This window comes from Eschrichtius robustus, chromosome 9 (assembly GCF_028021215.1).
Source record: "Eschrichtius robustus isolate mEscRob2 chromosome 9, mEscRob2.pri, whole genome shotgun sequence".
NCBI classification, from domain to species: domain Eukaryota; kingdom Metazoa; phylum Chordata; class Mammalia; order Artiodactyla; family Eschrichtiidae; genus Eschrichtius; species Eschrichtius robustus.
The window spans coordinates 30,996,209-31,004,464 of NC_090832.1; the positions used below are offsets into that span (position 1 = coordinate 30,996,209).

General features: G+C 37.1%; 1 non-coding gene across 1 annotated transcript; it reads left to right on the forward strand.

The window, feature by feature from the left end:
* The first annotated feature begins 3,027 nt into the window (after positions 1-3,027).
* LOC137769747 (U1 spliceosomal RNA) lies at positions 3,028-3,192 on the forward strand. Its single transcript, XR_011075063.1, has one exon. It is a non-coding gene; the product is annotated as a U1 spliceosomal RNA (small nuclear RNA).
* Positions 3,193-8,256: the final 5,064 nt, after the last annotated feature.

The following is an 8,256-nucleotide window of genomic DNA, read 5'->3' on the forward strand; positions in this document are numbered from 1 at the left end:
CCAGCATCTAGAAGTATAGGCACACAATAGGTTATCAAAAGTATAATGAATAAATGAATAAAATAACATCCTGGAATGCAATCTAAATAAAAAATTCACAAATTTCAAATAAAAAAATATTTAAAGGGATTAATCCCAACAAACTAAGGAAATATTCTTTCATAGGGTTGTGTAACCATGATGATTTCTTAAAAAGGTTTTGTTTCACAATACATGTGAAAACTTTATGTTTGCTTGTTTAGAAGTTCGCATGAACACCAGCTGCTCTGATAATTTTTAATCATTGGTAAAAATCCAGAAACTTGTAAATTCTAGTGGCTATTGACAAAAGGCTGAGTAAAAAAAACCAAACTTCTCCATTAGAGAATGTATGCTGTGAACATTTCTTTCTATTAAATATTTGAGTAGCATTTCTTAATTTTAAAATGTTCCTTCCGTAAAAATCACAATATTCTTAAACTTTCTGATTTTTCTGGTGCTCCCCAACCTAAAATTTCTCCTATAGATGGAAATCTTTCTTCTAACCAAAACTTCATAGAAGACTCCTCACAAGTCTGATGTCATATATCATATATACCTCAAATTTTGTTTTTAATCTTTGACTTTCCTTTTCAGGCTGGGTCTTTAAATAAACTCTACTCCTGCAATCATCTCTTTGCCCCAGCTCATCTTCCCTCTCATCAATATTTATGTTAGCTAGGCAGAGCTGTCTTGGATCATCTAGTTAAGTTTCTGTTTTCTGTTGGAACATTCCAAGCTTCGGCTCTCCTGGTTTAGAAGCTCTGTTGTGAAATACCACCAACTAGCCAAGTCGGGGAAATGGCTCTAATTGATGGAGAGTTACCTTAAAATGGGTGATCCAACAGAGGTGGTGATCATGTGGGCTGAAGCCATGAGACTGATGTTGGCAGGACTCTGGTATGCCCCTTGTCACCCTTGTCCTTTTTATTTTTACACATTTCGCACTCTTCTGACTCTTTCAGTGGGATTCAGTCTGTTGCTTTTTCTAATCTCTCTTTTTGCATTCTTGGCCACCAAAGAAACATACAGCATTCACACCACCTTAGACAAACACTTTTCAGGTAATTCCTTCATATAAAAGGTAATTCAGAATGGACAATAAATATGCTTTAAGAAGTGGCTACCGTATAGTTTAACAGTTTGCCTAACTTTGCCCCCCTCAGATAACATGCATTTTATCACATGGTGTTTGCTGTTGTTCACAGTGAATCAAAGAATTAAAATTAATGTTCTTTACTTGGGAGTACTTATTATTTCCTTGGGGGAATGTATTGTTACAGGAATATCTGCAAGACTGAATTAAAACATCATTTTTAAAGAGGAATGGGGACTTCCCTGGTGGTCCAGTGGTTAAGACTTTGCCTTCCAATGCAGGGGGTGCGGGTTCGATCCCTGGTTGGGGAGTTAAGATCCCACATGCCTCATGGCCAAAAAACCAAAACATAAAACAGAAGCAGTATTGTGACAAATTCAATAAAAACTTTAAAAATGGTCCACATCAAAAAAAAAAAAAAAATCTTAAAAAAAATAAAGAGGAAGGAAGAATAGAGCAGGAGATGGTCTGTTCTGGCTGATATTTGGCCTCTTCTCTGTAGGAGGCGGATCAAATTGATACCATAGGTCAGGTCAAACCCCTTTTCCGGAATATTTAGGCCTCCTAAATATTCTTCACACAAATAAACCTACCTTACAAAGGTATATTTTAAAAAATATTTTCAAATAAAAACATTGGTTATGCTAGTCAAAAAAGATTTTTAACAATATTGGAGATACAGAAATGATACTTTGATTTCTCTGGTTTATATCCCAAATCATGATTTTTTTAAAAACTCCCTTAGGTTTTTTTCCCCTGACTTAACAGTCCTGCAGTATAAGTAGCAATAATAAAACATTATTTGTCAGTTCTTCTTTAAAAAGAAAATAAATTTTCTTTTTCTTTCTTTCTTTATTTTTTTAATGTATTTATTTTTGGCTGCGTTGGGTCTTTGTTGCTGTGTGCGGGCTTTCTCTAGTTGCGGTGAGCAGGGGCTGCTCTTCGTTGCGGTGCGCAGGCTTCTCATTGCGGTGGCTTCTCGTGTTGCCAAGCACGGGCTCTAGGCGCGTGGGCTTCAGTAGTTGTGGCACGCAGGCTCAGTAGTTGTGGCTCACGGGCTCAGCTGCTCCGCGCCATGTGGGATCCTCCTGGGCCAGGGATCGAACCCATATCCGCTGCACTGGCAGGCGGACTCCCAACCACTGCGCCACCAGGAAAGCCCAAATTTTCTTTCTAAAATTAGATTTTCAAACTATTTTACACCCACTAACTGGTTAATGTTTGTATCATGGTCTAAATTACCTAAAAGCCTTCACTCCCTAATGTCACTAGGGGTCATAGAATTAACCTACAACTTGAAAAACAAAACGTGACCATGGCAATTTTCTCTATAACTTTTTGCTGCTGTGAATTCTAAACACTGATTATATACTTGAGGAAGAGAGCAGATTACTCATTTTTTTCTAAGTTATTCCTTACAAGACACCAACTCTCATTTTATATCACATGAAGTTTAAATTTTCAACATGTTTAGTTTTCCTCTCCTAACATCTGAAAAGTGGAGGAAAAAATGGATTGACAATTACCATTCTGCCTAACAAGATTAACTGAGTGACTTTAAGTTGTGTCTGAGTGTACATGTGGAGAAAGAGAGAGGAGAGAGTATAAAAGAGAAATACTATTTTAAAAAGATGACTTATTTCTTCAATTTCATTCAAAATTTCACTTCCCCTCTTCACCCTCACCATGACTTTTTAACATTAAATTTTTATATGTTCCATTGCCATTGAACCAATTTTAGTATATAGACACGCCTCAAGGAACTCAGTAACCACATACAGTTTTAGAAACTTGTGTCAAGAAAAGCTCCAAATATTTGTAGCAAATTGATTTCCTGTGGGTTTTTGTTTATTTTATTTATATTCACTAAAAATACTACCAATAGAGTTGTTTGATAAGAGATGTAAAAAAAAATACATACCTGGCAGGGGAGGTACCATGATCTCGAAGGTAGTTTTCCCAGTGGGAGGTTTATCCATTGCCCTTTGGATGTGCTGACCCATGCGATTTCCCCAAGTGTGGGAAACTCAACTGCATAATTTGTAGCAGTTGGGGGATTGTGTTTATGGTTTCCCCAGAAAAACAAAGAGGTGTAAAGAAGTTTCTAAGACATGTAACAGTTTATGGTTATTAATAGATATGTAATATTATAAGAAATTTCTTCCTTTACAGTTGAGAGAAGATCCTGTTGTCTTTGCTTTCATAGAAGTTGAAAAACGTTTTTTCCCTCAGTTTCCTTCAAATAGGAAGAAGAAAAACACTGACTTCATAAAGTTACTCTAAAGATTAAATGTGACAATTAATGTAACAGCCTGCATCACTTAATAAACGTATTGGTATTATTGTGATGATCGTTATCATTATTATGATTCTACTTCTAAGGCTATCAATACTTGGCTCTCCCCATATCCTCATTTTAACAGTTATTCTTTATTCTTTTGGTGTCTCAAGCTCACTGTTGGAATTAGTTTTACCAAATTTTAACTTCCATAAACACATTGGAAGGTAAAGAGTAGAGATGAAGAGGTCATGAATACAGGGAAATTCTCCTCAAGTGTAGGGCTCCCTAGAAATTACCCTCTGGTCATGCTCCTGTGTTCTCATTATTATTAACGGTTTTACTCCTAAGGCTGATTTTGTAATGGCCTGGGGTTTTGATAGGCTCTTTTTGGGCAAACTCTGCTGTAAGTGAGGTGATTGGCCATCAATTATCTGGTCAATTAACAGTGACAGTCAACCTGATTATTTGTTTTATTTGTTTAATTACCTAAAGAAAAAAAGATGCCTTTTGAAGACCCAATTGTGTTTATGTAAGGCTAAGTCGATTAATCTTTAATTTCTAAGTTAATTAATCTTTAATTTCTTTAACTTCTAATTTGGATATTTAAACGTGGAAATTTCCAAAGAACTGAGACTAGAGCTTAGATTTAAAAATGAAAAGAAATAAAATCTTGCAGCGTAGGAAATAAACACACACATTTTTCCTTTTTTATTCAAGAGTTGATTAGAGAGCTTCAAAACCTAGTTCAACACTCATTCCCAGACTATGTCTTATATTTGCCAGTTTCCACATGGAAAAATAATTGCTAATTATTCCAGTTTTGCATTTAAGGGAACCTCTTTTCATTATTTATTATGCTTAGTAATGATTGTAATGACTTTCATTATTTTTTATTTTTTATGTTTTAGGCTGCTTTGGGTCTTATTTGCAGCACGCGGGGTCTTCGTTGAGGCATGCAGGATTTTTCGTTGCGGTGGCACCCAGGCTTCTCTTTAGCTGTGGCTCGCGGGCTCCAGGGCGCGGGAGCTCAGTAGTTGTGGCGTGCGGGCTTGGGATCTTAGTTCCCCTACCAGGGATGGAACCCGAGTCCCCTGCATTGGAAGGTGGATTCTTTACCACTGGACCACCGGGGAAGTCCCCCATTGTGTTTTTTAATAATTACATTTTTATATTTCTAGTCTTTATGTTCTTTCATTAGAGTATAGATTTCTTTAAATTTTTCCAAAACCTCATATGGAATTTTGGAATCAAGTAGTACTGAATCATCTCATTCATATTCAGTTTTTGAATTGATGCTGGTTGCTCATTTTGACTAAGTATGTAGACTTTTCTTGAAATTGATGGTTATAGAAGCATAAGCCCATAGAAGCACAAGCATTTAAAATACCAAATCTACTGTATAACCAGAAGGGTAATATCTAGGGAGAATATTACTGTACTCACAATGACTTCTTTCTCCCAACATGTTTACAGAAGTTAAAATTTGGTAAACCAATACCAGTGGTGAACATGAGACATCCAAAAGAATAACTGTTAAGAGGAGGATGTGGGAAGAGCCAAACATTGTTAATTTTGTCCGGCAGCCGCCCTTCCTGCTTGTATCTATTAAAAAATTGTAACTTTGTATAACAATTCACTTCTCTCTAGGACTTGCTAGCTTCAGCTGCAAGATGAGAGTATGGACTGCAGGGTCCTTGAGGTTCCTTTCAAGGCAAGTTCTAGGATATTCCTAGGACTAACTCAGCACATTTTATCACCCCTCATTTCTCCTCCCATAATCACTGACAGCTTCAGTTGCTTCATTGCCATAGAGACTAAATTTAGAGAACATGGTTATTTTTCTTCATCTAAAGATCACTCTGATAAAGAGCACAATTCCGGGGTCTATTGCTCTCATCAACGCCCAAATAACTTTTTAAAAAGGCTTTACAATACTATAGGCTGAGTGCTGGTATAAATCAATTTCTTCCCTACCAGGGTATTGATACACATCATAGTTACCTGTAAATGGAAATTCTAACAGATAGTCACTAGTGATAAAAAAAAAAAAAATTATTATTATTTTTTTCTTCTAAGAAAATTTTATTACTTTTTCTAGTTGAAACAGTTTGATTTCAGAGCATGGTTTATAGATAATACCAAAGTGCAGGTTTTGCACAGAGAAAGTGGTTTGCTTGTTGTTCTCTTCATATGGAGGGATTTTCAATGCCAACTGGCACTTATTTTCAAAGTAACCTCAAGAACTCAGTTAAGCCCATTTCAGTTTTTTAATAATAAAAATAAATGCACTTCTTCATCTGTGCCACCATCATCATTGGTATCATCCATTATTAAAATAAGGAGTGTAATATTGGGCTAATAGCGGATCACGGCATCTTGCTCATGTGAAAAATATCAGCCCAGCCGAAAGTTTCATGATGATGACCTGGTAGCTTTAAAAATTACTTTTTTTTAGTGGATATGAGGTGAGAGCTAAGGAAAGTATGTAGTCAAAAAAAAAAAAAAAAGAAAGAAACCAAAGTTCTATTTTTGGCTTTACTGCCACTGACTCACAGTATTAACTTGAACCAGGCCAACTTTCGTCTGCTAACTAAGCCTATCCACACAAGAGGCTTAGTTAACAGATGAAAATGAGAAATGCTTCAGCTTCCCTATTTGAATGCTGGAGAACTGCTGAGATCACTTATATAAATATTTTTCTTTGAGCTCCCTAGAAGACAGGAACTTTATAAATATTTAGTTTTATTGTTGCACCTTAGGTACAAGGAGACAGGAAATTATACTCCCGTATTTAAGTAAGAAATACCTATTTCAGATAAACCTGGTTCATACCAAGGACTTTGCATTGGCTTGTTAGGGTCTCTTGAGCTTTCTTTTTTCCATCCTCCTCAGCCCTTGCAGTTGACAAACGTGGAAATATAAATAAACCTTCCACAGCAGCGGGGGTTGCAAGGTAAGGAAGCCCAGCATGATTGCAGACATGCTGGCTGATGGCAAGCTGTGTATCAGAATGGGTGAGGATTCAAAATACACATCACGTTTAAAATTCCTGATTGAAAAGTGTGAAAAAATGATTCATTTTTTAAGAATGAGTAATTTGGTTGAATGTTCTGAACTCAGGAAGGACCTCACTGAATCTCTAGTTTTGTCTTTTGTTTCTTTTTTAGATACATGTGTAGAGAAGAAACCTAAAAAATGTGATTGTAACCAGCAGGTTTAGAGTCACTCTGTTTATTTCAAGAGGAGTTTTACAAAAGTAATTCACCTGTTTCTTTGCAAATTCTTATTCAACAGGCTCTTCCTTCAAGGTTTTAATGGCACTAGGTTCTGGAATGATGTTTCTTGGAATTCATACAAGTGTTATTTTTGGATGGTGGAATTTCAGGTGTTTTTTTAGTTTACTTTCTTATTCATATTTTTTGCATTTCCTGATCTTTTGCTTTAAATAAGGAGCAAGTATCATTTTTGCAAAAACAATAGTTACAAAAGTAAATTTGAAACCACTTGCCACTGATTTCATTCTCTTCTCGGCTTTATACCCTGAGTTTTTAATGGACCTGTGCTTTCTTCCTGCTTTCCTTACAGATTTAAGACAAGCAGTTGTACAGTAATTAATTTCCCAGTTGGGAAACTGTGACTTTATACAAGTGAGCGGGGAGATGATTTTGATCTAGGGAACTCAGGCAGCTTATAAAGCACACTTAGATAAAATTGTCTCTTTTGTCTTCATTTACTAAGGTAATTCAAGCCAAGGCAGAATGGGTCTCTTGAGGATGAATTATGCTAATGATGTTCTGTTTGTTGACCTAATCTCAACATGATTATATTAGTTTTAATAGTTCTTAAGCACGCAGGGTGTTTTGGATGCAATGCCAGTCACAGACAAGCAAAGGGCAGTAACTTCGCATTCAACATTCTGACTTTATGAAAGAGTAAAGACCATTTAAGACTTTCTCTTTTGTGTATTCATGTATGGTCTTCTTTTCTATTTTTGCCTCAATACCAGGGCAGAGCAGAACATTCAATCACATCTGGGGGCCAAGCTTTCCCTCCACAGCCCATCTTTGTTAAGAGGATGCTTGCAGGCGGATCTGAAAATGCATCTATTTATGCTTCCTACAAGTATTTATTAAGCACTACTGCATGTTCATCCATATTCTAGGCAATGTGCTAGAACAAGGAACCAGAATCTGTTCCTGACTTAAAAGGATCCTGGAGGAAAACAAGCATATGGACAGACACTGAAATGTTAGGGGTGCCATCATGAGGTCTGGACAGAACATTCCATGGGCATGGGTACCACTGTGCAGGGGTCAATGCAATCTGACGGACATGTGGGAAGAAGGATCAGAAAATACTTCGAAGAATGGAGGGAAGAAAAGGCAAGTGTGGCAGAGTGTGAGCAATCTGAAAAGGCACAGTGATGGGAAAGAGCAGGGCTCTCTTCTGAGGATTCTAGAGGCAGCTTTTATGTGTCCGGTTGGAAATGGGTGAGTGACATGGCAGTGATGGAAGGTAAAGCTGGAACAGTAAACAGGGGGCAGATTCCAGATGTGAATTTGGGATTTATATAACAAACCCCAGGAAGCAGATGTAACCATGTATTCCAGGCTCCTCTATGCTAGGGATAAAAGTGGGGTCACAAAACAGGAAGTTTGCCTTTGATCACTCTGGAGTAATAATATAACTCCCCTGAAATGCCTGTGCCTCACATGGTACCAAGACCCACTCTTCTTGGCCTCCATGTCCACCATTTTGTTCCTCTCTCTCTCCACATTCCCTTCCTCTTCCTGGCCACAGCAACAGCAGTAGCCATGCCCCTGTGCTTGCTTGTAAAGATGCAGTTCTAAGGATGCGATTT